This window comes from Cavia porcellus, unplaced genomic scaffold (genome assembly GCF_034190915.1).
Source record: "Cavia porcellus strain 051 isolate PalLab524CR breed Dunkin Hartley unplaced genomic scaffold, mCavPor4.1 scaffold_21, whole genome shotgun sequence".
Classification (NCBI taxonomy): Eukaryota; Metazoa; Chordata; class Mammalia; order Rodentia; family Caviidae; genus Cavia; species Cavia porcellus.
In genome coordinates this window covers 63,427,880-63,441,471 of record NW_026947504.1, presented here as the reverse complement: position 1 = coordinate 63,441,471, position 13,592 = coordinate 63,427,880, and the positions used below count along the sequence as shown (strand labels likewise).

The window sequence follows — 13,592 nt, the reverse complement described above, 5'->3', positions numbered from 1 at the left end:
CAGCGAATCTCTCTGAGATGTAAGTAAAAGAGAACGAAGACAGACAAATAAAAGGAAAGATAAGAAAATTAAGAGAGCAGAGCAGGTGGTCTGATATAAGCAAATAAGAGTACCAAAAACAGAACAGAGAAACCAGAGCACAGGAAGTCATTAGAACATAGAATTCAAAGATGTTCCCCACAGCTGCTGAGTGTGCATTTCTGAATGAATGCCATGCTAAGGTGGAGAATTGACCCCAGACCAAGACACATCAGAGGGAACTATCAGAACAGTGAAGACAAAGAAAATATGCTACAAGCTCCCCAAAAGGCAAATGAACAGCCCTGCATAAAGGATTGTGAGACAGAGTGGCTGCAGCCCTACAGGCCAGATGCCAGTGCACTTCAGAATGCTCAGAGGAAACTATTGCCAATTTAGAATTCAACGCCTAGCTCAAACAACCCATAAAGACTCAGAGCAGATTAAAACATTTTCAGACGGGCAAGGTTAATATCACCTGCCCCTGCCTCAGGAAATCCCCCAAACATGGCTGAAAACAATGAGCAAACTAAAAAACAGGATATTAGTGTTCAACTAGGAGGGAGCTCGGAGACTCCCTGGATGAGGAGGAAGAGAGATCTCAGATGAGAATGCTGTCATAGGGACGGGTTTGAACACGTTGGAAGACTCCAGAAAAGGCTTTTTGGTTTGGAGACTGGTGAAATTATAATGCCCGAAAGCCATGAATGTCTTGAGACTAGACAGAGACAAATAGCAAGCACATTCATAAAAAATGAAGTAAACAGACAATAAGTTACTAGTTCCAGTGACAAAAAAAGATACTCAGGAAAGGAAAAGTAATCATGGTTTTCTAAGTGGCTTAGCTATAATTAGTGTCTTATAGCCAGGAAAATACAAACATTCATTCATCTAGCCAACATTACAACATCAATATTAGAAGAATGGGGAGTGGGGAAGCATGAGTGTATGTGGCCAGGCAGCAGTTGGAAACACATCAAGTCCTAATCTTCTATGCTGGGGAAACCAGATAATGGCTAAAATTGGGGAAAAAAAAAAAAAGAAAGAAAGAAAGAAAAACCAGCTTTTTATGTATGTTTATTTAGAGACGAGATAACAAAAATCTACAAGGATTTAAAGTGTGGCAGAAATGGTGAAGAAGGGTTGGGTGATATTGTTTTGAGTAAAGTCTTTGTAGAAATATATGTGCATATATAACTGGCAGAAAAAAGGGAAAACAGAAAAGTACCTATTAATACTATGTTTAGGGAAAAAAAGTCAATCTTCTGCTCTCTCTGGATTCAGTTCCTCCATCTCTGCTCACTGGGCACTCTCGCTGTTCCTCCTGTACCTGTATCCTTGTATCTATGCCAGCTTCTTAAACTGCAGGACCAAACAGATCTGATCCACCACACCACTGAGACACCTGGACGAACGGGCTTATTGTTTGACGTTCCTAATTCATTAAAACAGATGTTGGAAAATGGGATTATAAAATTGTGGCATGCAATGTGTAACTATAGTAACAAATGGATATCTTTATCAGATACCAAACTGTCAGAAGACTGAATTTCAGGGCCTCGTGAGGCTCAGGCCACGTAACCCAGCTGCATCCCCAGAGAAACCCTACTTTGTGACTGGTCTTATTTCCGCATCATTTTCTGATTTTGCAGTCTTCCCTGACTCTGTTTGTTACTGTGCTATTTCCTTCCTTTTTACAGAGAATGCATTATTCTGCACTTGACTTCACTGAGCTACACTCAGTTCAAAGTAACTCTCCACTCCTTCAGCTTGCTGTTACCTGTTGCTAGAATCAATAAGTCCTCTGTCCTAACAGCCTTCATTAATTAATTAAAACACCCTCTCGGTCTGTTTTCTGTCCTGGAACAGCATCCACATATAATGTGCGTGCTCACCATTCCATTACGCAGGTCACACAATGAAGTGTTGTGCCATCAGGCCTAAGCCTCACAGTCACCACAGGTGTTATGTTCTCCCAGGTTAATTATAATCTGCTAGTACTCATCTTCCAAGCATGCAGCCACCTCATAATTATGTAGACTAGAACTGAAATCTTAGATCAGTGGTTTGCAAACCTGGCTGCCTACTAGAGACGCCTAGGGAGACTTTCAAAATATGGGTCCTGGATCTTGCCACAATCCTACTTTAACTGTGTTAAAATCTTAGTCCAATAAAGAAGCCTGTGCTCATGAGATATAGAAATTTCTTTGTCTTTTCGAAGAAAAGAAAACAAAAGAAAAGGAAAATATTGGCAATGACTTGCAGGGCCCTGCAGTACAAAAGAGAAGTCTGTCAAGCTTTTAAATTATCTTTCCTTTTTCTTGCATTCTAAAAAAAAGTATTAATGAGTTCTATTTTAGTTTCTTATTTCTGCTGTAAAAAGTTTTATCTCAAAGTTAGTGACTTAAAAACAACCCAAGTAATCTCACAGTTCTGAAGGCCAGAATTCTGGCATGGGTTTCAATGGGCTAAATGAAGGTGTCAGCAGAAACATATTCCAGCTTCTAGGGGCCACCCACACTCCTTGGCTCATGGCTCCGTGTCTCTAGCAGTGCTGCACCAAGTTCTCCATATGCTGTTATCTCTCTGGCTGTCTCTTGCCCTTCCTCTCCTGCTTTTAAGCACCCTCGCGATTCCACTGGACCCACCAGATAATCCAGCATAATTTCATCTCAAGGTCAGTCAATTGGTAACCATTTTCTTTCATATGACCTAATGTATTCAGTTTTGGGGAGTAGGATGTGGATGTCAAGGGGTGTTGGCGGATGTTATTCTACTCACCACAAGACCTTCTAAAAACTTTTAGGTATGAAGTGAGTGAGGATGAGGCCTGCCAGTAGAATTTTAGGTCAAGATCACCTGCCTGGGGGACACTAATAGTATTTGTTTTTACCTGGGGACGTACACTGCAGGCCAGGGACCTGCTGTCACAGCAGGTGGAAGAGCAGCTTGCTGTCCCTTGGCTCTGAGACCACCTTTCTAGGCCAATAACTCTCTATCATGAGATTACTGTGCTCAGAGCAAGCAGGAAATGTCTCTCCTGTTGGCACTGGAGGAGGGGCACCTGTGAGTGTAGCAGCAGATCACTGCTGGATTAACTTCCCTCTGCTTGCAGTCTGTAGCTGCAGGAGGAATTCCAACTCCTCTAGTCCTGCTGGGGAGCCATTGGTGCATTCTTATGCTTTTTGTTGAATTGGAAATTCAATGCAGTGAACTAAGCCAACTAGGTTCCTTTTCTTGTGGGTACCCAGGGTACAGTGACCCCAAAATAGCAAGCCCCTAGCTGTGTCTGCTGACTGTTGCTTGTGTGAGTTGCCCTACAGGACCTTGAAGAAGCGCTGCCCAGTGAGGGCTGTTATCTCTGATCTCGAGCAATCTGCAATCTGGGCTCCATGTGGGTGTCAGCATGCCCTTGGGAAGTCCCACGGCACAGTGGCAAGGATTCATGTTGGACAAGTCATCATTTCCATCTGGGCCAAGCTGCAGAATGAGGAACATATGATTGAGGCCCCATGCATGGCCAAGTTCAAATATGCTGGCTCTCAGAAAATCTGCATCTCAAAGAAGCAGTGCCTTCGCAAGTTAAATGTAATTCACCCCCTCATGGTCACTTGGATGAATAGTGGACTCTGCATTCTTCTAAGCTTCTGCTAAGCAAGGTCATTAATAAATCTTATTTTAACTATGTATAAGCAAACAAACAAATGAACGAATGAATGAGAATTTAATTGGTGAGGCCTAGTAATCTGTATTCTTTAAAAACTCCTGTCTTAATTCTGTGTACAGTCAGGTGTAGGAACTACTGGCTTAGGCAATGTGCTTCAGTTTACTGAATATATATTCTAGGAAAAGAATTTAAACCTTGCTAAACTCTAGATATACTAGTAATAGCAACTACTACTTTTTGGAAATAAATGTTTGTACTATATGCATATATATTGCTCTCATAGAAGGAAATCAGATTAAAACCAGATTTACAAGAAGAATAATTTTCTTTAAACACCAAATTACCCCAGCTCAAAGTATCAATGAATTTGCAAAATTTCATTTTATATATTGCTTCTCAAGAACTTTACATTGCAGTAAGCACAGTGCACCTGAGTCCTGAAGGAGTTTGGAACTTTAGGTTGTCAGATCTAATTTGTGCAAAGTCTATTGACCTCGCTTTCTTTAGATGTGCTAGCTCAACCATGACCCTGTTTCTAAAATTGGGCCCACTTGGTGACACCTTTCAGCTAAGCCCTAGGTTCACCTCTGGGTCGGTTCTAATGTCAGAGGGGTTTCAGGAATCCCAGGTCAGAACTGTCTCAGGCCTCCAGCAGCCCTGACCTGAGTCCTCTTTCTGGTAATGGCTCTCAGCTCAGTCTCTGAGCCCTGGCATACAGTTTTGTTTCTGTTTGGAGTTTCTGCCTTCTTTGAGGTTTCCTTCTGTTCCTTTTAATAGCAGGCTGTGACAACAATTAACTTGAAACCATAACCAGGCACAGAGTAAGGCCTGTGCTGAAGTGGGCTTTGCTCCCCTGGGCTGAGAATCGTGTGGCGAATCCTCTTAGCTCAAGAATCTCTCCAGCTCCCTCTCTGTGGCTTGAATAGCTGTCCCTGTGGGCTTTCTTTATTTGTGATCTATTCCCTAGATGTTCACATCCTCTGGCTGGCTCTCAGTCTGTTTACCAGGAGTCTTAATGCAATGTTTAACTTTTTCCTGTTTTTTTGTTTTTCTTTTTAAGAATTAGATTCAGTATCCCCAGTTGTCTCTTGGGATCCTACTTCAAACCAAAGAGCCTTCCTGGATTATCTTAATGTGAGTAATCCCTCCGCCTGACAGCAGAGCAGCTCAGACCTCACCACTGCCTGGTGAGCTTGAGTTTCAGCTCACTCTGCGTGCAGGGTTGGCACATCATCCATTCCTGGTGGAATCTGCTTTGAGACAGGTTAGCTTTACATTGTCCTGCTGATGTCATGGAGTTGTTTGAGTTCCAGTTTTATCATGCAACAGATGTATGACCCGAGACAGTTTGTTTAATGTGTTTGACACTAGACAGGTTTGATGGCTTTTTCCTGTGTATGATCTACTTCTTAAGATGGCTGTGGAATAAGACATGTAAAATGCCTTATGCCTCACGTACGATATGGCAATATTACTATTTCTTTTTGCTCCTTATTCCCATTAGTACTGATCTGAGTGGCTCAGAGCCATGTACGTCTCATGCCCAAACAAGTACAAGACTTTGTAATTGTACTATCTATCCCATCTCTACTTACTTGGTGGTTGAGGGAAGCCTGAACCACTTGCAATTTCTGAGGCTCTTAATATATTAAATAGGGGCTGGGGGTGTAGCTCAGCGGCATAAGCACCTGCCTTGCAAGCAGGTGGTCATGAGTTTGATCCCTGGTATGAATAAAAAATATATATAATAAAGGACCTGTGTCCAAAAATACACAAAGAACACTTACAGCTCAACAATAAGAAAACAACCTCATTAAGAAGAGGATTAAGACCTGAATAGGCATATCACCAAGGAAGATAGACAGATGGCAAATCAATATATGAAAAGTTGTTTCACACCATACATCATTAGGGAATTATAAATTAAAACAACAACCAACTATCCCCGCACACCTATTAGAATGACCAAAACACAGAACACTGAAACCACCAAACACTGACAAGGATGTAGAGCAACAGGAACTGTTGCTCACTGTTCGTAGGAATGCAAAATGGTATAGTTACTGTGGAACACAGCTTAGCATTTCTTACAAAGCTAAACATTGATGACCTTACCATGTGACGAAGCAGTTGTGCTCCTTCTTATTTACCAGATTGAGTGGAAAACATACCTGCACAAAGACCTGCATGTGAGTGTTGTAGCAGTTCTATCCACAATTACCAAAAGCTAGAAACAACCAAAACGTTTTCCAATAGATAAATGACTGAACAAGCCGTACTACATCCAGACATTATGTTAGTCAGTATTAAAAAGAAATGAGCTATGAAGCCTCCCCAAGACATGGAGAAAAATTAAATGTGTATTACTAAAAAGTGACGAAAGCCAGTTTGGAAAAACTACATAGTGTTTAATTCCACCTAAATGGCTTTCTGAGAAAGGCAAAACTATAAAAATAGTTAAAATCAATGGTTTCTAAGGGCTGGAGAAGTGCATTTTTAGAATAGTAGAAACTGTGTATAATACTGTGATGGTGGATACATGACCTCTTGTGTTTGTCAAACTGAGTAACTGTGCAACACAAACACTAAATGCTAATGTAATGCTTGCTTTAATTATTAATGATGTACCCGTATTCATTCGCCAGTTCTAACAAGTGTCCTGCATTAACACAAAATGTGAATACTAGGGGAAACAGTAGTGGGTGGGTTAAGAATACAGGAACTTATCTATTCAGTTATTCTGTAACTCTGAAACTACTCTAAAAAAATAAAGTCAATTAATTTAAAAACACAAAGAAATACTAAGGACTAGTTTTAGATAAACTGTATTTTAAATATCTCTCTTAAAAACTTGGTGCCTTAGAATCAGACTTTTGTCTGATATAGTGTAATGTGATTGTGCTGCTCATAAAGTCATTGTGAGATTATAAAAGCCTTAAGTTACAACACACGAGAGCCCAATGGTCTGGAAATGAGGGGATGTTCAAAGATGAATGACAGGTATCATCTTCTCTCAATGCTCTGAGTGTGTCTGCATAGCGATGTGGAACCTCACCTGAAGATTACCAGCTTCATGATTTGAGGCTGCTGTTAAACGGAGCAACAGAAAAGTCCCTGCCGGGGCTTAGCTTTGTTCTTATAAGCCCATCCTGCCCCAAGACCTCTAGTCTGAGACTCCAAGAGGGGTGGCTGACTGACGGTAGATGTTTCTGTAGGTGATGTGTGTGTCTACCTAGACTTCTGAGCCTCGTCTGGTTGTGATACCTTATTTGTAACCCTCATGAATCTGCCTGTGCCAACCTCACTACTGAACAATTCAGTGAGTGTAGACACTCTTCTTAGCTAGTGTGTTTGACCTGCTATACTGGACTATCTTCTTTAGAGCACACTAGTATCCAGTAAGATAGGACTAGTGATTAAAAAGGAGAAAATGGTTTCATTATGAGCAAGATCTTCCCACAAGGATCATTTCTGTGTCTAGAGATGCTGGCTGTGCCTTCTCTATTCCCTGGGATTCGTCAAGTTCTGAGATACTTGCTGACTTCACTTTTCTGTTATTCATTTTTTTCTTTTTCTCTCATTATGACACTAAGTATTTCTTCTAGAAAATTTGCAAGTCAAAATGTATAAAGAACAGAAAAATAAAACGCTCCCCAGATCCTGTATTACCTAGAGAGAACCAGTAATTTTGTTTTACTTGTTGTTTTTGGTTCCTTGTTTCACTTCTTAAGCTCAAAGTAGTTTCGATTTTGCCTTCTGTCTTTGACCAAAGCTGCCCTGCCACAGTCACCGCTGGAGGAAATCTTTCTGCTGTACTCTGGGTTCTGTTTTGTCTTCCTTCCCAAGGTTTTCATTCCTGCAATTATTCATCTTTTCCTGAAGAAAAAGTTTTTCCTTTTTTATTGAGTTGTTTCTATCAGTTTTCAAATATATCTTATAATGTTTATCTTCCTTAACCCCATTATCTCCTGTTTGTTCATCTTCTTAGTAAAAAAACTCTCAAAGTAGTGATTGTGTTTGTACTTGCCTTCTTTAACACGCCAGTTCTCCATTTTTTCCAGCCAGACTTGTCCTTTTAATTTAATTTAATTTTGTTTTAAAGAGATTAAGACAAAAGAGGACATAACAAGGCAGATCAGAACAGAACAATGTAAGCACCACAGTATTTCACAAGACAACCCGTAATTAACAGTAACTACCATAATGTCTCTTTCTTTGAAATAGTTGAGCATAACTTCATATACAATAGTATCTAACATAACAATAGTATAAAACCAATCAAGAGAATGAAAATATTACAGGGCATTCAGAACCAAATAACAGAGAATGAACAATGGCTACTATATTATCTCATTTTCCATAGAAAATTTGCTTATACTATCACACATAATAAAATCCAGTAAGATACAATATGATAGACCCAATGGAAACAGAAGAACAAAAGCATGGTAAGACTTCAGAGTAAGATGATATTAAATCAGCACTGGCTATTATAATGTCTTGTTTTCTTAAAAATAGCTGTTCATATTATCACAGATAATAAAACCAAACAAACCAGGATAAAATCATTCCAACTAATGAATGCAAACATTATAAGGCTTCAAAACAAAGTAATGCGGAATCATGATTACCAAAAACTTTTATGTACTCTTACATTTCTTACACTAGGGAGACTATATGGTATTTATACATGTGAGTTTGATTTATTTCGCTTATGAGTATGGTCTCAAGTTACATGCATTTATTTATAAATATCTCAATGTGATCATTCTTTATAGCTGAATAGTACTCCATTGTATAAAAATACCACAACATTTTTATCCATTCCTCAGCTGATGGACACTTAGGTTGTTTCCAAGATCTGGCTATTACAAATTGTGCTGCTATAAACATGGGTGCACATATATCAATTTGTCTTTATCACTACTGACATGGCTGTTACTGTGCCTGAACGCATTAATGTCTTCCAATTTGCTAAATCCACGGATCAATGATTTGCCCTCATCATACCTCACTTCCCTTGATGTAGTTCACTTCTTCCTTCTTCCAGAAATAATTTTGACTTTTGTCTACATGACACGGTCCTGGTTTTCCATTTATTTCATTCTTCCTTTTCAGTCTTTTTTGATGGTCTTGCATTCTATGTTTAACTTTTCAGTGTTGGTTGGTTACAGGTCTTCTCCTCTCTGAAATCTCTTCCTGGTAATCTTACCACCAGACTTTTAAATATCAATGACATGATATTACCTCCTAAATCTGCTTCTCTATTTGTTACGCTTGGGATTAGTTTAGGTTGCACAGATCTGAACCACTCCGCCCTCCGGCAACTTAAACAAAGTAAAAGTTCATTTTTATTCAGCATATGAGAAATTGAAAGGGAGTCAGTAGGGCTGGAGCGGGGCCTTGAGAGTCATCAGAGACTGCAGGAACTTCTCTTTATTCATTTACTTATCCTGCCCTTTGGCTCTGTCTTCAGGGATTGGTCATTATTTCAAGATGGCTGCTGAGGCTGGAGCTTTACAATCTGACTGATCAAACCCACAATTCAAATTTCAACAACCCACAGAACACCAGATCCATTATTACAGGTAGAAATATCCACCATGTACTGTGCTTGTTTCATCTGCTGGTTGTTCTTTAATGGAAGTATGTTAAAGTCTGTAACAGTCACTGTGGCATCTTAAATACTCCGGTCTGCATTGCAAACTGCACATGCATTTGGTGCCTATTTGTAGTACTGTTATCACCTTTATCAAAATGAACAGTCCTCATCTGCTCCTGTTTCTTCACCCCCCTCAGCTAATGTACCAGCCAGCCCCCCAATCACTCCTCATTCTCTGCAAGGCTATGTCGCCCTTGTCACCATCATCTTTACCCAGGCTTTTGCTAGCTTCTTCTCTCCAAATGTTTGTTTTGCATTCAGGGTCAGACTGGTCTCTTAACAACTTATATCATGTTCTGTCATTTCTGTGCTCAAAATCCTCCAGTGGTTAAAAACCACACTTCCTGAAAACCTGCTTGATCTGGCCCCTATCTCCCAAGTTCTCCTTCCTGCTCCTCCCTCTATACTGATTTTATTTCCTTGAATGCCCAGAGTCATTGCTTATCAGTGCTAGTACTTGCTGTACTTTCTTCTGGAATATTTTCCCTCAGATCTCTATATGACTGGTTTCTTTTCATTATGTCCTAGCTCACTTGTGTCCACCTAAAGGAGATTTATGCAGCTCACCTCGTCTAGGACACGTCCCACCTATCCTCAATCAGTTCTAGTCTATTATCCTGTCTAATTCCATGTGGCCTTCATTGCTACATAAATTGATATTGCTTACTTACCTGTTTATGGCTTGTCTTCCTCTGCTGAATCAAAGCTCCATGTGAGTACCTAAAACAATGCAAAATGTACAACCAATAAATTGTACTGGACAATGAACCAATAAGTGAGCTTTGGAGGTTCACAGACCTTGATTTGACTTTCAACTGTACCACTTACCCAATCTTATGGACAAGTTATTTATCTATACCTCATTTTTTTCGAAATAATATCAGAATACCTGTGTCACAAGAACATTGTAAGAAGTAAGGGAGGTAGTTGTGTAAGTCACTTAATATAACATTTGACAGATACTGGTCAATATATGATAGTGGGTATTATTAATACTATTATTAATTATTACTCTCTCTGCAACATTTGGTCCTCATTTTCTTCTTAAGACCCTTCTTCTGGCTTTTTGATGCCGTGTAATTCTAATATTTCTGTTTCTGGAAGACCAGAGAACTTGCATGACCACAGCTCACCTCAGGACTTGCCAATCACTATATCCCATACTTAGTGGTATTGATGCCTGGGTCACATCTCTCTGAGAATGAATGGCATCTGACTCAAAGGCAGCATTGATGGGTTGGCCTTGGGGGTTCCCAGCCTAATCAGCTCTGATCCGATGTTCTCTACACGGCTGAAACTAATCAAACACAGGAGATTGTTTCTTCTGAGGAACGTGCATAGAGATGAGACAAGGACAATAAGAATGGTACTAAATCCGGAACAGCTGACGGAGGAATAGAGAGTAGTTCAGTGATCACAAGAGCTGCACTGTACCCCGGTGATCATTCAGGCCCCACCAACCCTGACCGCTATTTGAGAATGTTTTCTGACCTGTTGTGCAGCTCTCAGTAACCTGAGTATCTGAGGTCCCTTAACTTGGTTTCTCTCCTGGGAAAAAGAACCCACTATGCTCCCTTAGCTCCTGCACTATGCTAGTCATTTGCTAGCATGCACGTATTAGTCATCTACCAAGTGAGTAGCACTCGCGTCTCTGCTGATAATCTAATTTTCACTTCAACTTGATCTACTCCTTGAGATACCAATTTTAACTTCTGGCTCCACGGATACCTCAAAAGAAATATCCTCCAAACAAACCCATGATGGCTTCCTTTCTTCTCTCTCCAGATCTTTCTAGACAGAAATCTGTCCCTCCTGATTCATTTCTTGTCTGAACAAATGACACCACCTAGTCCTAGTGGCCGAGGCCAGAGTCTGTGGAGTGACCTTTGCTGTGTCCTTCTCCATCAAGCCTCACATCTAATCAGAATTCGCTGCATTCTTCTCCTTGCCTGGCCCTCAGGTCTAGGCAGGACCCGCTCTTCCTGACTACTTCTGCCTCTTCACTCCGCTACCTCTGCTCAGTCTACACCCAGCCACACCGACTCCGTGCTGTTCCTGAAGCAGGCCAGATGCAGTCCTTCTCCAGGGCCTTTGTATACGCTCTTTTCTTTGTCCATGTTATGGATTAAAAACTGATAGTCAATTTAACGCCAGCGGGATTACATCAGCATGGCGCTGAGCATAGATGTTCCACTTGAGGAAAGTTTTCAGCATAAGTAGAGACATGGAGAAGGAGAAGCTATTTTGTTGAGGCGTTGAGGCATTGTGGGTTCTCTACGTGTTGCTGTTTGAGCCGTCGGTTCTCCTGGAGAAGCTCTGGTCCTTACATCGAGCATTGCTTCCTGGTTCCGGAGGGAAGATGCGTGCTGCTGCTTGGTCTCCAGGATCAACTCGTCCTGCAGGCTTCTGGCGTGTACTCCACTGTGCTTATCATCAGAGGAGCTCCTAGCCTCTGTGCCGCTGAGGATGGCTGTGGTGCTTTTCAGGGCAGCCCTGTTTTTGTTGTGAGTGTGACTTCTTGGCTCCAGCATAGAACCCTCAACCTACCAGCACAGCTCCTTCACCCTGCTGGCATAGATTTCCTAGTTTCCACTGCTGACCTCTCGGCCTTCCCAGCACGGATCCATAAAAGAGACTGGTGTGAGTCTTCTTGTGAGCTCTAGACCTCCAGTTGGACTTGTGGAAGGCATTGTCATAGGCTCTAGGTTTTCATCTGGACTCGTGTGGGACACTGCTGTGGGATTCAGGCCCTTGGCTAAATATTCCATGTCTTTAGTGTTGTGGATAGATTTCCTGCATTTTCTTGTGTTAACTCCTGGTGACCATCATAAAAATAATATTATAAACTCCATGTCCTGATTCTAATTGTTTTCTGCACAGCCCCTGACTACAACAGTCCAGAAGGATAACAATGATTTTCTTGAGCTCCTGTCCTCTACCTTCTTTATATCTTTCCTCAAATGTCCATGAACTACCTTTCCTCATCACCTTGTTAAACTCAGAGCAACCGACAACAGGCTTCCCTTAACTCCTTTCACTATTTGGGTTCCCCCAGCTAGGTATCTAATATGCTATAAAATTTACTACTGTTTGGTATTGGGGGTTAAATTCACAACTGTGCTTGCAAGGCAGGCACTTATGCCGCTAAGCTAAATCCCCAGCTCATCTATTTTTTAAAATTGTTTTTCCCTTTCCTTACTTTAAACTCCACACCATAGAATGTATGTATCACAAAGGCAAGAATTTTTGCTTCCAAAGTTTTCAACAGCTCCTAGAACGTAATAAACATTCAATAACTATGTGACTAACTAACTACTTCATGCCTACTCTGCTGCTGTTCTATTCTCTCTGTAATGCTGTACTGTCGGCATACGTTTCTCATTCACATGGAAAATTATAAGCCTGGTGGTTTGCACTTGCCGTCTGGAATGGCTTGAGCCTTTTTCTTATAAACTTTGTGTTGGCCTCTTCTTGGTCTAAAGGCTTAGATTTGTCTTAGGGTTCTCAGCTACATGACATTCTTCTCTGACCTTATCAAGAATGACAGTATGTATATCTTTAAGTCTCTGTTTTCTTTTTTCTTTTGTGTTCCAATAGTAGCTATCATCTCTCTTTCTTTTCCAAGAATTAAATGTCAGTATATGATGATTATTTTCTGATGAGAAGCCATTCTATATTGATTTTATTTTTTATTTTTTTATTTTTTGAAGATAGTGAAATACAACAGAACAAAGCCAATTGAGACAATGTAGTGAAATTGGTACAGAACTTCACATTAGGTTACCGGGATAACAGTAATAGGTACCACAGTATATCTCATTATCTTCACAATAGTTGTTCTTTCAATTACATATAGCAAAATAAAATGAAATACAGAACATTATAAAACTTAGCAAAACAGAATATTGAATAGAGCAGTACCATTAATCAGAATAAAGCAAAACACTAATAAAAATATTTGCCTTCAAAGAGATGGTAGAAGGAAATCCCCCTTATTTGCTATGGTCAGCCTCCCAGGAGATGCTCAGATCTCTGGTTCCCATTTGCCAATGGGAGGCAGGGGAAGAGGGGTGGGGGAAGCGGGATGTTTGACTCTCAGCCAGTGCATCAGTAGGCTCACTACTGCTTAGCAGGGAGGCAGGCTAGTTGTTAGGTTTTCCAGCGTTCTAAGATCCAACATGGTGGGGATCTCAGGAGATGCTAGTGGTTCTCCCCCTGGAGGGGCCGCAGCCTGCCACACCACAG

General features: G+C 40.8%; 1 long non-coding RNA gene and 1 other non-coding gene across 2 annotated transcripts in view; both read left to right on the top strand.

Annotated features, from left to right (window-relative positions):
* LOC134472005 (uncharacterized) overlaps positions 1 to 13,592 on the top strand; it is a 71,867-nt gene that overhangs the window by 26,571 nt on the left and 31,704 nt on the right. The gene's annotated exons all lie outside the window — the stretch shown is intronic.
* On the top strand, positions 3,223 to 3,357 carry LOC111753800 (small nucleolar RNA SNORA70). Its single transcript, XR_002788583.1, has one exon. It is a non-coding gene; the product is annotated as a small nucleolar RNA SNORA70 (small nucleolar RNA).